Consider the following 13,789-nt stretch of genomic DNA (forward strand, 5'->3'; position numbering starts at 1 on the left):
ACACTATAAAAAATGAAAAGGCAAGCCACAGACTGGGAGAAAATATTTGAAAACATGTTATTCAATAAAGGACTTATATCCAGAATATGCAAAAGATTTTTATAACTCAATAATAACAAGACAAACAACCCAGTAAAAAATTGGCAAGAGATCAGAACACACACTTCACCAAAGAAAATATACAGCTGGTGTACAAGCACATGAAAAATGTTCATCATCACTAACCATTATAGAATACAACCTAAAACCAAAATGAGATACCATCACATATTGTCAAATATTTTAAAGCCTGAAAAAATTCAGGTGTAGAGCAACTGAAACTCATATATTCCTAGTGGAAATGCAAAATAGTTCAGCCACTTTAGTAAACAGTATGGCAGTTTCATATAAAGTTAGATATAAACTTACCCTATGAGTCACCTGTGCCCCTTGGTATATAACCCCCCAAAATTAAAATATATATCCACAAAAGGACTTGTATACCATAATGGTCAAAAAGTGGGGAAAACAGTGTTCTGTCTGGTGAATGGATAAGCAAATTGTAATGTAGCCATAAATGGAATACTACTCAAAAATAAAAAGGAACTAATGATATATGCAACAATATGGATGAATCTCAAAAGCATTATCCTAAGTGAAAGATGCCAGACACAAAAGACTAACACACTATATAATTCCATTTACATGAAATTCTAGAAAAGTCAAAACTACACACATACACAGAGAGAGCGAGAGAGAAGATCAGGTGATTTCCAGGGTACAGTGATATGCCAAAGGAGCATAAAAGAACTGTTTTGGAATGACATATATTTTATATCATTATTGTACTTTTAATAACATATTTACGTTTGTTAATATTCATTAACTTTTATACTTGAAATTGTTATATCTTATTTTATGTAAATTATAGTTAAACAAATGGAAGAATAACAAAGGAAATATAAATGAATACAAATTTTGAACCATATACTTAGTGGCAAAAAAAAAAAAAAAAGGAAGAAAGAAAGGCTCTGGAATACATATGCCATTTAATTGGAGTCCAGTACCTTAAACTATTACCATGCTACCTCTGCTTCCTTTCTAAGAGTGATTCTGTAAAGACACAGGTAAGAACACTCATTCTCAGTCTTTTCCATGTGACACAAAAGATGTGCATATTTGTGCGCACACGCGCACACGCACACACACACACACACACTCCCATGGAGTACTAGAGTTTAGTCTTAGGAAGATAATTAACTGTGTATCCTGCTCTCTCCCACTTAAGTCAACATAAAATGGCAGCATCAGAGTAGGTTCATTATAAAGGATATCTGTAAGTACTTTCAAGTTTTATTAGGTATAATTTACTTGCCTGCCCTCCACACTCTTTACTCCTTCCCACAGGCTGAAATTCAGTTGTAGTGTTGAACTAGGATATGTTGTAAAACCAAGATCAACCATTCAGATAAAAGCAAAGACAGAGCAACAAAGTAGAAGGAACCCGAGGGCCCAGGCAGTAACTTAAAGCAGATTTGGTCTTCGATGTGAGAGATAAAGAAGCTTTCTACCTTTTTTTAAGCCATTATTATTTTTGTCCCAACTACAGCAGCTGAACTAATATCCTAAAAAAAAAAAAAAAAAAAAACCATGCCAGCTTTTCAAATCCCTTGAAGGTTCAACTAGATGCCTGTAATTTGTTTTGCTGTGTTGCAGAAAATATGTATTCAAAAGGAAGCACTGTATGTGCATTAAAGGAGGTAAGTACATATTCTTTTTTTTTTCCTTTATTGATTTTAGAGACAGAGGAAGAGAGAGGGAGAGAGAGATAGAAACATCGATGAGAGAGAACATCAATGAGAGAAAACATTGACTGGGCACCTCCTGCATGCCCTGGGCACATACCTAGGTTTCAGGTTCAATCCCCTATCCAAGTGCATATGGGAGGCAGCCAGTCGATGTTCCTCTCTCACATCAAGGTTTCTACACACCCCCACCCCCCTCAAAAATCAACAAAAACATATCCTTGGGTGAGGATTTAAAAAATAAAGTAACAGCATTAAAAAACAAAGTGGTCAATAGTGCTGGCAAAACATCATAAAAGAGAAAAATGTAAAACCAACAATTGGATTTGGAAGAGAGAGGGTCACTAATGACCTTATTAAGAATGGTAGAGCCCTGGCCAGTTTGGCTCAGCGGTTAGAGCGTCGGCCTGCGGTCCGGAGAGACCCGGGTTCAGTTCCCGCTAAGGGCACGTACTTTGGTTGCACTTTGTCCCCGGCCCTGGTTGGTCGTGCGGGTGGCAGCCACTCGATGTGTCCCTTCATGTCAATGTTTCTCTCTCTCTCCCCCTTCCTCTTTCTCCCTCCCACTCTATCTGTACAAAAAATGGAAAAAATATCTTCGGGTGAGGATAAAAAAAAAAAGAATGGTAGAATAAGAAGCCAGATGGTAATTATGGGTTTAAAAGGAAGTCAAGGAGATACCAGAACCAATTTCTAAGTTTGTTGTGAAAGGAAATTAAAGTCACTAGAGAGGGAAATAGAGTATGTGGGGGTAAAGATATGAGTTTTCCCATTTGTTTTATTTCATTTATTTAGAATGGGTGAACCAAAGAAGCAGTTGTACGGCCATCACCACTATCTAAAAATTTCAGAACATTTTAATCACCCAAGAAAGAAACTTCATACACGTTAGCATTACCACTTACCCCCACAATCCCTAGCAACCACTCTTTTTCTTTCTATAAAATTGCCTTGAACATTTCATATAAACAGGATTATCCAGTAAATGGCCCTTTGTATCTGATTCTTTCACTTGGCCTGTCTTCAAGGTTCATCCTGTTGTAGTGTGTGTCAGAATTCCATTCCTTTTTAAGACTGAAGAATAATCCATTGTAGGGATATAACATATTTTCTTTATCCAACAGTTGATGAACATTGGGTTGTTTCTACTTTTTGGCTATTATAAATAATGCTATGCCATTTTATGTGAACTTGCTTTCATTTCTTTTGGGTACATACCAAGGAGTGAAATTTGGGGTCAGAGGTTAACTGTTTTCCTTCTTGAAGAACTGTCAAACTATTTTCCACAGCAGCTACATTACTTTACATTCCCATTAGCAACCTTTGAGGGTTCCAGTTTCTCTATATTCTCTATTATCCATCTGTTTTTATTATAGTTACTATAGGTGTGAGTGGTATCTCCTTGATTTGCATTTCCTTAATGACTAATGATGGTGAACATCTTTTCATGTATTTATTGGCCATTTGTCTTCAAATCCTTTACTCGCTTTTTAAATTGGGTTATCTTCTTATTTTTGTATTGCAATAGTTCTTATATATTCTGTATTCTGGGCCCTTATCAGATATATGATTTGCAGATATTTTCTCCTACTCTGTTACTGTCTTTGTATCCTTTGAAGCACAAATGTTTGTTTTGTTTTGTTTAATGATGAAGAAAAATTATCTAATTTTTCTTTAATTGTGCTTTGAGTGCCATGTCTAAGAAACTGCTGCCTAGTCTGAGGTCATGAAGATTTACACCTGTCTTTTTCTTTCAAGAGTTTTAACTTTGCTCATCCATTTTTATTTCATTTTTGTATATGGTGTCAGGTATGAGTCCAACTTCACTCTTTGCATGTAGATATTCACTTGTACAGTATCATTTGTTGAAAAGATTCTTTCCCCACTACACTGTCTTGGCTCCCCCTTGGTGAAAATCAATTGACCATAAATGTATGGGTTTGTTTCCGGACTCTCAATTTTATTCACTGATCTATATATGTCTATCTTTATGTAGTACTGTCCTTTTTAAAATCCCACACTAGAGTGCAAAGAACAACAGACTTGAAATAAAAAGGGGGAAAAAAATAAAACCAACAGTCAAGCTCTGCCTCTTACTTGGGAAACAGCGATACACTAAGATTCATTTTCCGCACTCTCACAGAATTGAAAATTGCATTGTGAAATTTCCTTGGAAACAATAAAAAGTAACACATTTCAGTTTTATACATATTTTCTTAATTATTATGGCATCCAAAAATAAAAGAAAGTAGCATAGTAAAAACCTATCACTATATGTTTCTAAGAAACAGTACCTAGCACATAGTAGGCCCTCAAAGAATACTTATTGAGTGAAAGCAACAATTTTCCAATTGTTTTGTATTCTTTTTATTCATTTTCTGTAACTGCTAACATTATGACGAAACAATTTATAAATTTAAAATCATCGCACTTCAGGTTATTAATTACATCCTTGAGAGAAAAAAAAATCAAGTAAATTTCCCTCAGCCTATTTCTAGCTTTTAAATAATATCATCCAATATAAACACTTAAGGTTCTCCTCAGATATTTAATAAAAAAAAGGTAAATTAAGAAATTATTAAAATCAAAGTGAATTCTATAAACTTTAGTAACAATCTGATTTATTTCATTGGTAGTTCCTACAGTTACACTTTATGGTTAAATGTATATCCTTTAAATTTAAAAAACAACAATACTTTTTTGGGGTCGTGGTAATTTTAAGATTAATATTTGCCCAGAGGAAAAAGCAATTACTTGGCAACCAGTAATGTGGAAATAATTTATTTAACAAAGTTTTACTCCAACACATTTCAAAGGTGAGGTCTAATTTTTTTAAAAACGTTACATAAAATTTACCCATTTAAAAAGTATTCATTTATTTTTAGTAAATTTAGAGTTGTATAACCATCACCATCATCCAGTTTTAGAACATTTTCCAACATCCCAAAGGATCCCTCCTGCCCATTTGCAGTCAGTCCCCTGTTCCCTCCCTGGCAACCACTAATCAACTTTATGGACATTCCATAAAAATGGCATCATAAAATACTCATCATTATGATATGTGGTTTTTTGTATCCAGCATAATGTTTTAGAGGTTTACCCATGTTATAGCATATTAGTAATTCATTCCTTTTTATTGCTACTTAGTATTCCAAGTTTCTTAATTTTATGTCTGGTATAAAATAACAAACAATTGTGTCCTCTTTTATAAGGAGGTTAAAGAAAAAAATGTTGCCAAAAGCATCTACTCCGTGTATACTCCCCAATACTGCCACTAGCTTTCTAAAATCTAAATCTGATCACTTTCTCCTCTACTAATATCTCTTCACTGACTGCCATAACCCTATTAAGGAAAGTCCAAGTTCTTTGAAAGAGCATACACGATGGGCCATGACAACCTGTCCACTCTCATTTCCTTCTGCTCTTCTTGAACCCTCTGGCAACTATCAGAACTGAGGTATGTACAGTTCCTCCACACTCTCTTTTACCAACTTTATGCCTTTGCACCCAACTACATCATAAACTTGAATTAATCTTTCAAAGTCCAATAGGAGACATCATTTCCCAGTGCCAGCCTCACTTTCTCAAATGCTTGTGTTGTAATCATTTTACTTTTTACACCAAGCCATATAACTGTTTCAAACTCATGATCTCAGCACCTAACTTTGTGTCTGAATCACTGGTGTTCCCTCAAAATGCATCATTAAACTAAATGCATTTTGAGTTCAGCCAGTGTGGCTCAGTGGTTGAGAGTCGACCCATGCACCAAGAGGTGGCCGATTCGATTCCTGGTCAGGACACATGCCCAGATTGTGGGCCCAATCCCCAGTGGGGAGCATGCAGGAGGCTGCCAATTGATGTTCTCTCTCATCAATGTTTCTATCTCTCTCCCCCTCTCACTTCTCTCTCTAAAATCAATAAAGGAAAAAAATAAAAAATAAAGAAAAGAGTGAAATCCTTTTAAAAAAAATAAAGAAATAAGTGCATTTTTTACTACTAGTATTCTTCTGCTCCATAAGTTCATTAAGAAAGATCAAAAATACTCTAAAACTGCTGGTTAAAAAGACCTAATAAAAGTAGTATAACACAATTTCAAGGTTCTAGGCCAGTGGCCTACAAAACAGGGTATACTCCAGGGATCAGCAAACTATGGCCCACTAGCCAAATGCAGCCCACAGCTTGTTTTGGCAAATGAAATTTTAATAAAGACCACCACACTCATTAGTTTAAAATATTGTCTATAGCTGCTTTTGCCTTACAATGGAATTCAGTAATTCCAACGGAGACCACGTGGGCTAAAAGCCTAAAATATTTATTCTCTGGCCCTTTAAAAAAGGTTTGCCAACCCCAGTATACATCATGAAGCACAGTATGGGGGAAGAAAATATCAGAACGTCCTTTGTATAAGTTTTGTCACCTCATCTTTTAAAACATGTTTTGCATGTTTTCTAATTAATACGGAGATGACATACATAATTTCTAAATGTAAAAATGTACATAAATTGAGGATGGTACATGCCCACATTATTTTTCTAATATCACTGACACATTAAAAAAAAAAAAGAAAAAAAAAACCTAGTAGCTGTTAGGACAGTTTTAGAGTTTGAAAATTTAGCAGTAAAGCTTATTATATGAACAATGGAGTTCTGTAAGTGCTTAAAGCATAGAGAAAGAGGCCTGGAATTAAACTTTTTCCAAACCAAATTGTTCAAAACATCTCTAAAGACTTTTTCACAGGGCTAAAAATGTTATTTAAATGATGCAGGCAGTTCTAATATTCTTCAAGTTGAATGCAATAAAATATGAGCTACATAAATCCAAACTGCTATAAAGATGGCTCTTTTTTAACCTCAGGTTCTGAAGGGCTCAGGAAATACCAAATTCCTCCCTTTGTAGATTTTAAGGTTAGGAAGGTAGTTTCTAAAAACTCAAAAGTTGGGGTCTGATCATCATCAACAAATTTATAAACTAATTTACCAATTATACCTGGATTTGTCAGGTTAGGGATGTCAGCTATGTTGAATCATATTCTCCAACAAATAGTCACAGCCCCCAGAGAACTACACTCTACTCTGCTCACCTTTAAGGTTTTTTCTGAGGCCTTCCGAGATGACTAGCATCAGACTTTTGAGGAAGGCTAGCCATTAGACAAGGCTTTTCCCCACGATCTGACTGCTTGAAGTGACATCCAGGATCAGGTCGATCCTGTATCCAGGAATCATGACCCTCCCTGAGGCACCAGTCATCATGAGACAGTCAGTGCACTTTGGCACTTCTTGAAAACCACTGGGCTGCTCCTTTAGCTGAAAGGAAAAAAAACATCAAAACCACAACAAACAAAACAAAGGGGGGGAAAAATCAGTAATTCAACCTGAAAAGACAGAGCGTGGGGAAAAATATACCAAAACAGCCTTGTCTAGATCAAAATGTAGCCTTGCCTTGATGTAAAAATCACAGTTTCAGTATCTTCCAGTCACTGCACAGTTTATTTCTAATACACAAATCTAAAAAATTTAAAATCGACTGTATTACACCTAACAAGAACTGAAAGTGGAAATTACATAAAATAACTATTTATGGAATACAGCTTAGTAAGCATAATGAAGGTACAATAAACCCTCGATTTTGAGGACCTCAATTTAATGGGCTTCAGATATGACGGACAAAATTTCAGGTCCATGTGTCATATGTGAAATTTAATACCCTATTAATTTTAAAATGCTTTTAACCAAGATTTGTTTATAATTAATTAACAGGTTATTTTTTGTTATTAATAAATTGTTATTTTTAACAAATTTTCTGACTAGGCCATATGCTGGAAAAAATACTATAGTACTTTCACTGACATAAATATTACATATCTACAACTACAGTCTACATATTTAAACCCAAGTCACCGCTAATAAACAATGTTATGTTCAACGAATGATCAGCACGTAATCACACCACACTGCACAGTAATTGGTTCTGTTGTCACATAACGACCAGATTTTCTGCAGCAGTTTTAACTAAGGCTGGCTGATGTTTCCAGCTGCGCTAAGCCATCCCCAGCCGCTTGCCTTTGTTTACTTGTGGAAACTGGTGAATGCATATGCATTTATTAGACCTATTCAGTATAAATTTAAAATTACAGTAATATATGTAGAAAACTTTTCTGTGAAATTAAAATTTTCACATATACTTAATTTTAACTACACTAACACATCTACATAAGTAAAAACAGGTAAACTACCTAATTTGTCAATTTTTTTGTTCAGAAAACCTACATTATTATATATAACGGAATTTCAGCTTTAACAGACAACCCCTCACCCTAATTAATCCATTATATCAAGGTTTTATTGCATTTATAAACCTCTAGCAGCCTAAGGCTTATGTGAGTGGGCCTCATCAGGAGACCAAGTACTCAACTTTCTCATGCTCAAATTGCAGTCTGATTTAGAGAGGCATGAAATACACCTAATAGGATAACTTTAACTGAGTTTAACAGGCAGAAAACTGCCAATACAGTTAAAGCCACTCTACTACTATTCTTAAATTACATACTAATAAACGAAAAAGAAATTAGTCTTGTATCCTCTTTAACTGACTTGACATTAACATAAGGTATACCTCCACACACAGTGCTCTTGTCCCAGCACTCTGAATTTCAATGTTTACACTGTTTGAAATAAGCAATCTTAAATGTTGACATCACTATGGCCTAAAATTTTAAAACTTAAAAGATCTGATAAATAGCTCGGCCAGTGTGGCTCAGTGGCTGAGAGCATCAACCCATGCACCAAGAGCTCACTGCTTTGATTCCCAGTCAGAGCACATGCCCAGGTTGTGAGCCAAATCCCCAGTGTGGGGCATGCAGGAGGCAGCCAATTGATGATCTTTCTCATCAATGTTTATCTCTCCCTCTTTCCCTTCTTCTCTAAAATCAATAAAGGAAAAAAAAATTTTTTAAGATCTGATAAATAGATAATAAGATAACTAAGGGTTATTTAATCTGCTTCAAAATAAAAATTCTAACTACTGGAAATCAGAGATAAAATTCTACTTATTTCTGTTTTTAAATGCAAAATATTTTTCCAAAGACATAACGTCAAAAGGCAAGAAAAAAATGTTTGAGGTTATTGTTTTAAAAGTTGGCTCACAACTCCTTTAAAGCATTTGTACCCTAAAGGTAGATACTTTATTGAACTATTGTTTTATATTCCTTTCTACTACTTATCCAACATCCCCCATTTAGTTAAAACTACCAACATCCACATAGATTCCTAAGTTGGAAACTTCAAAATACTATTAGACTGTCATTTCTTCTTATTGTTGTTGTTTTTCACTTGTTTGAAAATATGATTAAACCCATAAACCTCTGTCCCCAAGAAAAATATGCATACACACAGATGGAAAATGTCTGGATAAGATTTCAGGGAATTCACCGAACCCTCTGAAGCCCAAGCCTAGAGCTGGTTTCAAAATCCCTGTCAAACAAATACTTTATTCTGCTACTACCATCTTTAAAAACCTGACTAGCGCACTTATTGAATCTCGCAAATTTCTGCCTTCCTATCCAGCACCAGCTTAGTTTTAGTACACCCCATGTTTTTTCCTGAACTGTTGCATGTAGTTTGCTAATTCTTCCCAGTTTACCACTCTTTAATCTATCTTCTTTCACTTTGCTGATAGCATTAGCTTGTTAAATTGCAGATCTGACCCTGTTACTCACCTGCTTAGCATCTTCAATACCACTTTTGTAAATTTTAAACAGATTCATATATTTCCTTAGGGTGGTATCATCTGGCCTCTACCTACATTTCAAGCATCCGCTCCTCCTACCTACAATTTCTATACTTCACTCACATAATTTATAGTTGCCTAATACACTGTTTTCATGCCTTAACACTTTTTTTTTATCCTCACCTGAGGACATTTTTCCATTTTTTGTTCAGATAGAGTGAGAGGGAGAGAGAGGAAGACAGAGAGAAAGAGAAAACATCGACGTGAAAGGGACACATCGAGTGGTTGCCACTCACATGACCGAACCAGGGCCGGGGACAAACTGCAACTGAGGTACATGCCCTTAGCAGGAACCGAACCCGGGTCTCTCTGGACCACAGGCCAGTGCTCTAACCGCTGAGCCCAACTGGCCAGGGCTTAACACTTTTTTTTTTGCACTGTCCCTCTCTTCCTGAAATGTCAGGGCTTAATTCCTTTCTCACCCCTCAAAACTAAGCTCTTCTCTTCATGCTCTCTCAGAACCTCCTGTTTATTTATGCCATGAGATTTATTTTATCTCAATGCATAATTACAAATGCTTGTAGGCATGGTTAAGTGCATATCTTCAGACAACATGCAAGAGTCTTCTAGGGGCAAGAGTCTTAATTCCACCTGTGTCCCCAGTACCTATAACATAGTAATACTAAATATAAATGGTGTGCCACTATTCTTACACAAAACCAATTACTAAGCCTCACAAGAAAAATTATTGCTGAATTAATTTAGTTATACTTTTAAGTATTCAAAATCAGAACAATTCGTTATGAAAGAGTATTTTAGCAGCAACTCTCCAGGAAGTAATACTTAAATGTAACTATCACCAATTCTTTATAAAATGCCCTCACCTGGGTCAAGTCTCTCTCTCTCTCTCTCTTTCTCTCTCTCTCTGTGTATTTTGTTTTTGTTTTTTTTAAATAATGCTAGTTATGGACATCTAAACCAGAAATTAAAGCATAACATGGATAACAGAATACTATGAAGTCCTTCGGATTAAAACTCCTATGCCAGGGATAGCAAGCACATGACAGATAATATGAATTAATTCCTCTCCTTTTCTTACCCTCTCCTCCCCTACTCCATCTCATACTTAGGGCCTAAAAGTCTTCCTCAATACAGCAAACCATAAGTAGTACCTACAGACTGCAGTCGGCACAGAAGTTAATTATTTCAAGGTTATCCAATAATTGATTCTAAACCAGACCAAACACAATATAAAATATTCACAGAAGGCGTGTTCCATATCCCTTGGAAACTCATTCCCAAATTTAACAATTCTAAAGGTCAAAAATTAATTTTTATCTTAAAATATTTTCATGGCCTTTTAAGTCAAAACAGTTTTAACTTGTTTTATTGAAGTTATTCATTTTTCTATGTATTCCTCAGTAGTGTTAAAAAATACATATTTGTAGTTAAACTGTGCTCTAAAACTATTGTTTCCAAATCTGTGCATCAGAATCAAGTGAAACATTTCAAAAAATACAGATCCCTAGGTCTCTGCCCAGACTAACTGAATCAAATTTCTAGAATTAGAGCTGAACCCTGTGTATTTCATAAAACATTCTAGGTGACTGTGATGCAGCAATTTGAAAACTACTATTCTAAATATCAACAATAGTTCATATCTATAGTTTTTAAATGGAAGAGCTAGAAACAGAAAAATAATAGAAATATCACTAATAAAAATTTTCCATACATGTACAGTGTCTCTCATTGCTTATTGGTTCTGACAGGCTAATAAATACAGGATGAAGTTGCTTCACCCTCCAAATTAAAATGAATTTGATGTATCTTACCACAGATTTCTAGATAATAGATTAGTTATTGTAGCCATACAGCTTCATTAAAGAGTAATCGGCCAGCATTTCTTTTTAATTATTCTATTGTAGTGTTTGTCTAGAGGCAATCCTTAAGAACTTTTCTTTACACGTAACCTTGAAAAAAATAAGAGTATTAAAAATGTGAATTGCTGAAAATCCACTATAGGTATCAAATTGAAATATTTAATCAACTTCTTTTAATTATGCAGTTTTATTATACATATTTTCAATGTACTCATAATTGCAGATATATAATTTTCTATAGCACACCAAAATAAATAAGGAGTTAAGAGAACAGGGCCAGCCCTGGTCAGTTTGGCTCAGCGTTGGAGCATCGGCCTGCAGACCAGAGAGTCCCAGGTTCGGTTCCCACCAGGAACATGTACCAAAAAACTTAAATTAATTAATTAATTAATTATTTTTAAAAAGAGAGAGAGAGAACAGGGCCAAAATATGGGCAAAAATAATAATAATAATAATCTACATCCAATAAATTCTTATTAAATGTCCCTGAAATGTTGTGTTGACAGAGTCTAACATACACAGTAATGTTATATATATGTTTAGAACATTTGAATCACAAATCAGTAAAATAGGAGCAATCTTCATATTGCTACTGAGCCCCTACTAATATCAATATGAAAAGGCACCACTATTAAGGCGGAAACATGAAAATGTAGAAATACACTTACACACAGATCTTTTTCATACATTCTATCATACCACAATGACATCCCCCAAGATTCCTTAATGGTCCTTTTACAAAACAAAAAAGAAAAAGCTCCCCAAAATTCTAAGAATACTGAGGAAAAAAACAACTATTTTAAATATATGTTTCAGTCTTTACGGACACAATTTAAACAGTTTTAACAGCTTTTGGCACATATTCTAGGGGGAAGAGAGATGTGATATTGGAACTATTTCAGATACTAGAAAGTGATTTCAATAAATTCTGGATTGTCCTTTTAATCAGTAAAGATTATGAAGAATTAAATGCAAACTCTAATTATAGATCCCAATCACAGACTATCCTTGTAAAAGGTAAAACCATTTACAATGCCCAGCATGGTGCACAAAAATCACTAATACCAATCAACATCTCAATGACCCATGGGACTTCTGCATCAACTTTTGAAAACTGAGAAGCTAAAATGCAGCTGAGATTACTCAGATACTTTTTTTCCCTACAGACACATACCCTTTCTGAACATCTGCCAGGAAATTATAAAAGTGGTTTCTAGTTTGTCTTAAAAAGCTGGGAAAGCTCATTAAAGGCAAAACTTTTAATATCAAAAACCAACAGGGTTTTTTTTATTGCAGGTATCTTCTCTAAAATGTTAGCTGCCAGAGCACTAGTAATATTAATAGAGATGCAGATTCTTCAGCATAGATAAATCCCAATATTTGAAAGATAATACTACTATTAGCACTTTCAAGGAAGAGAAAAATAACTGCTACAATTCCTGGAATGTCATTCATCGCTCATCGCGAAGAAGGTACTGGCAGGACTTCTTCTGGCTACTCTATTGAGCAATGTAGTTAGCCACATGTTCCTGGAATCATAGTACAGACTAGTTTTCCATTGCAAAAGAGTACTAGAGAGGATTATTGCAGGAAACAAAGACCAGAAAAAAATGTTTCCCAACAACTTTAATTTATAATTTGGTGATTCTACCAAAACATCTGACACATCAGTAATGATGAATGGTACTATAATTATTTGGCTGCAAGTATGTTTATCAACATCAAAGGTTACTACTATGGAGGTAAACAATATAGTTTTCTTGTGTATCAGAATTTGAAGTCCTATCTAACTTACTCCTTGTAAGTGAAAATACTGCAAACAACCAATTATATCAAATAGCTGCATTTATAAAGAAAAAAAATAGAGAGTAAAAATACACACATACTTTTCCAACACAAATGGTTATCAAAAGACCAGTTATCAAAAAACTAGAAACACACTTATGACACCTCAGACAAATGGCCCGGACTTTATAAAACAAGGCCCAAAAGATAAGTCATGAATTAAGGTAAAACATTCATATACAGCTCAAGATTTTGTCCGCAATCCAAAACTGCGACTCTTCTAAATCCTAACACACTGCTAAGAGATGAGCTGTCATAGAAGAAATTGTATCCCTATATTATTTTGACAAACCAGTTACAAGAAAATGTGTCATTCTGGTCAGAATAAAGTTAACAGGTCAAGAGACAATATGGCACCAACTTTTTCCATTTACTATTTTCTAGGCTTAAAACAACTTTATATACCAGGCTTCTTTACAATTTCACAGATATAAACTATAAGCCATATCCTCTACCAAATCATCCACAAAATCCCTGAATTTAATCAAAATTAAAATGACTAGGCCTGGCCAGTTTGGCTCAGCGGTTAGAGCATCGGCCCACAGACTAAAGAGT

The 13,789-nt window shown here is 34.8% G+C and overlaps 1 protein-coding gene across 2 annotated transcripts in view; it reads right to left on the reverse strand.

Moving 5' to 3' along the window:
- INTS6 (integrator complex subunit 6) overlaps positions 1 to 13,789 on the reverse strand; it is a 106,100-nt gene that overhangs the window by 65,013 nt on the left and 27,298 nt on the right. Inside the window, exons 3-4 of one of the 2 annotated variants that reach the window (XM_036250508.1) lie at positions 11,342 to 11,479; positions 6,865 to 7,087 (exon numbers count right to left, since the gene is read on the reverse strand). The exons of the other annotated variant lie outside the window; for it this stretch is intronic. The gene's annotated coding sequence lies outside the window, so the exon portion shown is untranslated. The remainder of the gene's footprint in view (positions 1 to 6,864; positions 7,088 to 11,341; positions 11,480 to 13,789) is intronic. 2 annotated transcript variants of the gene reach the window in all.

Source organism: Molossus molossus, unplaced genomic scaffold (assembly GCF_014108415.1).
Source record: "Molossus molossus isolate mMolMol1 unplaced genomic scaffold, mMolMol1.p scaffold_m16_p_9, whole genome shotgun sequence".
Lineage (NCBI taxonomy): Eukaryota > Metazoa > Chordata > Mammalia > Chiroptera > Molossidae > Molossus > Molossus molossus.